Source organism: Poecilia latipinna, unplaced genomic scaffold, assembly GCF_001443285.1.
Source record: "Poecilia latipinna isolate Pla-1442-1.1 unplaced genomic scaffold, P_latipinna-1.0 Scaffold2251, whole genome shotgun sequence".
Taxonomy (NCBI): Eukaryota; Metazoa; Chordata; class Actinopteri; order Cyprinodontiformes; family Poeciliidae; genus Poecilia; species Poecilia latipinna.
In genome coordinates, this window is record NW_015114867.1 from 71,924 (window position 1) to 77,129 (window position 5,206).

General features: G+C 45.6%; 1 long non-coding RNA gene across 1 annotated transcript in view; it reads left to right on the forward strand.

The window, feature by feature from the left end:
* The first annotated feature begins 1,749 nt into the window (after nt 1–1,749).
* Nucleotides 1,750–5,206, forward strand: part of LOC106936969 (uncharacterized) — a 19,045-nt gene continuing 15,588 nt past the window's right edge. The window contains exon 1 of the long non-coding RNA XR_001422278.1: nt 1,750–2,212. This is a non-coding gene — a long non-coding RNA (uncharacterized LOC106936969). The remainder of the gene's footprint in view (nt 2,213–5,206) is intronic.

The window sequence follows — 5,206 nt, forward strand, 5'->3', positions numbered from 1 at the left end:
TCCAAGCATCAATTTTTAAGTCTTTTAATTGGATTCTGGTCACTGACTAGGCCATTTTAACACATAAATATGCTTTCATCCAAGCTTTGTGATTCTGGCTCTTGTTCTGCTGAAAGGCGAAGCTCTGCGTCAGCAGCACGTCTTTTTTAAAGCCCATCTGACTCCCTTCGTTTTCATCTCCCCGTCATCGCTGAAGCAACGTATCCCCACAGCATGCTGCCTCCTCAATGATTCACTGTGGGGATGTTGTAATTAGACTGTTTCGCACATAAACCAGAAATTTCAATTTGGCTCTCGTCTGACTTGGAGCATCCTGTTCTACCTGTGTGCTGTCTGCTCCCTTTGTGGGTAAACCATTTGTTTTTGCCTCTTTCAGAAACAATCCTGGTCAGAGAAATGCCGTTTTGATTTTTATTTTCTTCCCTCTCAGCATGGTTTCATCTCACCGCAGCGACACAAATAACCTGTTTAGCCCTGCTGACACGCAGATGATCCATAGCCGACTCTGTAATTGAAAACATCGAGAGTAGTGGGACAATTTCTCTTTTTTTTCTCTCTCTCTCTCTCAGTTCTTCATATTTCCATGAAGAAATGCCTCAAAATGCTGATTATAGATAAGAGTGTTATTGATTAGACAAGGTGGGAGGAGAGGCAGAGAGGTGCAGAAGTTTCCCATCACTAATCTTTCTGGCTGTGACTGCATCTAAATAACCTGCAGAGAGGGATAAACAGGCGCATCCATCATGGGACGGCTGGAGCAGACAGAGACGGATGCCTCCGCCCTCTGCTACCCTCCGTCGCACCTCTTCCTTCTGGTCAGAAATAGGAGGCGACGCCCGCACTCGGGAGGAACATCTAGCCGAATCCGGGCTAGATATATACACTGCTCAAAAAAATAAAGGGAACACTCAAATAACACATCCTAGATCTGAATGAATTAAATATTCTCATTGAATACTTTGTTCTGTACAGTTGAATGTGCTGACAACAAAATCACACAAAAATCATCATTGGAAATCAAATTTATTAACCAATGGAGGCCTGGATTTGGAGCCACACACAAAATTAAAGTGAAATGTTCCCTTTATTTTTTTGAGCAGTATATATATACTATATATATTATATATATGCTATATATAATATATATTTTAGGCTGACTATCAAATAGAAGAGACTTTTAAAAAAAATGTTCCATGTTTTCCATCATCTTGTCTATTTAAGTTTATTCACATTTTTGGCACTACTTTGTCAGGGAAGTGTTCTTTGATATTGTGTGTGTGTGTTTTTTTTGCGAACACGGCCGTTTTTACTTTCTGTATAAATTGATTTGGGTGTGCGTTTCTTTTCTGTCTACATGCTCAAACGCTGTGAGCCAAATCCCCTTCAATGCCTGAACCCAGTGAGAAGGCGTGCCCATGCCAGCTCTCTTCAGAGGTGCCAGCCTGACAGATATAGTGTGTGTGTGTGTGTGTGTGAGAGAGAGAGAGTGTGTTTGCCACGCCGCGCTTTCCCTCCTCAACCCTGCAGCGTTAAGATTGATCCTTCGTTCCCTCCCATTCCTTTCTCTTTTGCTCCTCTGTGTGCCTCTGCCTTAATGAGACTGTGAATAGGTGAAGCTCACAGGCTCCAACAGATGGCCAGAGCTGCCCTGGTTCAGTGTCTGCGCACGCACGCACACACACACACACACACACACACACACACAGCATACACACATGCAACTCTGCAGCATGTTTGCTCATGAATGAGAGCCCAAAAAGCCTGAAGAGGCAGAGGGAAAATGCGACATGGAGAAAGAATAAACAGGAAGCAACCCAGGAGAAGAAAGAGTCAAACTAATGGAAACCATTGACAAATAACACGCAGGAGGGGGAGGACGGGGAGGGGGGAAAAAAAAGGGAGAGGGAGTGCTTAAAAAGAGCGAGAATATGCTAAAAGAAGAGGAGGACAAAACGGCGCTGAAAGGAGAGTGAGGGCAAAATTGAATTGTAGATTGAGGGAGCCTCTCTCCTCCCTCTCTCCCTCCCTCTTTTATTTATCTCATGTGAAGCCACGCCTCCCTCCTTTCACTTGTCAGTGCATCCATAACAGTGAGCTGTCTGCACCGGGCTGCGTGGGGGGTGAGACTCGCTCCTCACTTTTGCCAGCGCAAGCCGACCGGATCCGAGCAGAGCAGGACCGGGAGTGGACGGCGTATAGTCCGGCCAAACAGGTGCGTGAACAAACATCTGACGGCTAATGTCTGTTTATAACAGCTGACATGCAGCAGCATGTGTACGTATCTCTGCCCCCCCCCTCCATCTCTCTCTCCCCGCATGCCGGATCTCGGTCCTCTGCAGGACTTGCTTCCTTCCTTCCAAGAGTAGCGCATCCAGAAGGTACAGTGCTGGAGCTTTGCCCCAGTTTTACACTTGAACGCTCTGATCCGTTTTGTTTGCCTCTGAGATTTATGCGTGCCGCTAACGGCGCCGCTCATTGGGCTAAAAAAGATCAGACCTCTCGCTCATAACGGATTCTCTGCGGGATCTGGCTCCGAGTCAGGGCAGCGAGCGGATAGGCGTTTCGCTTTGCGAACGAAGTTTGGAGTTTCAAACACTGATGCTGTTAACATGTGATCTCTGTTTCTCGGTTTGGTTTTTAAGCAACTCCTCGCAGGTGATGCTGTTTTTGAGTGGATATTTGGTTTTGAGAATCGACCATAAGATTGCACTTTATATGTTTGGTGGTTCTTTTGTCTGTTTTGGCGTTTTGTTTTGTTCTCCTGGAGCAAAAAAAACAACAAAAGTGAAAATGCTACTACTTTTAAAGTTTGGTGCAGGTCTGTGTGGAATAATTTACATTGTGGCAACCTTTTTTTTTCTGGAAGCCAGTTAGGTATCCACCAGTCGGCATTCATTCAAGAGTCGCCATTTCAACAGTTGCAGCTGCCTGCCGCCCTCCCGACAACTGGTCTCGGTGAATGTACTCACTATCAGTGTTTTGTCAATAGCTTTATGGGTCAAAAGTCTGTGTCATCACCAAGCGGTGGTGGTTAAGATCAGCCGAGGGGAGGAGGGTGTGATTGCTGACCTGAAGGCTGAAATATTTATAACAGAAGCTTCTGAACGCCCCTGAATGCCGTCTTTGGTGCTCCTGGTGGGTGGATGAACGAATGCAGAGATGGACGGATGGATGGATAGATGGAAAGAAAAGAAGCTTCAGGGATCTCTTCCTTAAGCATTCATTATTTATTCCTACACACTCACGGAAGCTGTAACCCCACATCAACTGGCCTCTTTTCTCGCTGAAATGTCAGTGGACCAAAGGAGGATGCTCCGGCTTACTCTACCTGTAAGGCATGTCGGAACTGCATGCTGCACTCTGCGCCCAGATGGACACATTTATGCTCTCTCTCTCACACACACACACACACACACACACACATTCTCCCAGGCATAATTGCTTGGTTACCCTCGCCAATGCTGTGGGAAAAGAAATAAAACCACAACCGCCGACTTGCACTAAATTAGTTGCATGCACGCATCTAATACGCTCACGCTGCTTAAAATGACGCTCACGCACATCACTGGAACCACCATCGGCCATTTTCTCCATTTTATTGTTCCCTCACCATTCTTTAAAAGACTCGAACTCCTCACACATGCCAACATGCAGATGAAAAAAAGAGGAGGTAATGACCTTGAGACCTGTTGATGTATTTTTTTATATTTTTTTTCCCCCCTGCGGCGGCCGTGTTGAGAATACACAAGAGGCCCGCGGGAGTTCTGGAGAAAATGCTCGACATGCTGATTGTAAAATTGGCTCAAAATGTGCGAGAGGAGCTGCTTGACGCAGTCAAAGGGAAAACGCACATGAATATGGATTGTATGCTAACGCTACACGCTGTGGCTGCTGTCGAAGGCAGAGGAACGCGTTCCTCCGATCTCCACCCCTCGAAGTGCTACTGACGGACCTGTTGTCAGCCGGCCCTCCTCCCCTGGCTGGAGGGCGTTGTTGTGGCAGATATCAGCAGTCAAGGTGACACTGCAGGACGTCTGGGCAGCTCTAATGTCTGCTCGTTTTACCACCAGCTTAGCCTTTTGTGGTCAGATAATGGTTTGGATAAGGTCACATTAAGAGGCCTAAATCGAGCATCCCCAATAGTTTGTTGGAGCTGTTCAGACATGTTTCATCTGCACTGCTTAATTTCTATCCTACAACATCTTAACTGATGTACATCATTCTTAAGTGATTTTTACAGGGATGTGCTGATCGGGATTTTCTGCTATTCATGCTAATCTGAATCAAAGTTTGATTCTTCATTAAAGTTAATATTGTCAAGGGCAACTATTTGCTTTTAAACTTAGTAACTTATAGGGGTAGGACCGTTACATTTACACTTTTTTTTATTAGTTATGTGACTCAATATATAAGTTTACCATCTTGAATATACTCCCATCTCAGTCCTGTTGACATATTTTCATGCTAAGATAGGCTGCTAGAAAGCCAATCCAGCCAATTACACTAACAGAAGGTGAGTCACTGTTTGTTTTTAAAAGCCCTGAGCAGATCTGTGCTATTAATCTTGTACTGCTTACTGTGCAATGACAATAAATCTAATCTAATCTAAGCAGCTAATGTCAACATGTTAACTCTGTCTTGTTATGACCTGTTAGTGATTTATTTCAACCGCAGACCCGACAAAGACTTGTGACTTGGGCTGTGTTCACACTGCAGCCTGAAGTGACCCAATTCCGATTTTTTTTTTTTTTTTGACATAATGCGACTCATATCTGATCTGTTCTTGACAGTCTGAACAACACAGGTCAGATTCTTTTTGAATGCTATCCTGGCCACTTGGGTATCCAATACGTATCTGATTCAAATGCATCCTAACATCCATGTCGCATTCATCCAACCTGAACGTCACTGATACTCGACAAGTCTCATTATTCTGCATCTGATGGATGCAAGCAGAAAGGAAAACAATAACCGTGATGGACTATAATCAGTGGTGCAAAAAGGGGGTATGCAGCGCATGCAACGCATAGGGGCGCAGCACCAGAGGGGACGCCAAAACCCCGTCTGAAAGGGGCGGCGTGCCTTACGCTCCTTCACCTCGCGCACGTGACGAGGTAAATGTAGCGAGTTTTACCCTTCACACGTAACTTCGTCTCGGGGGTGGGGGGGGGGGGGGGGGTATGTTTCCCCCGCTCCTTCAGCCTTC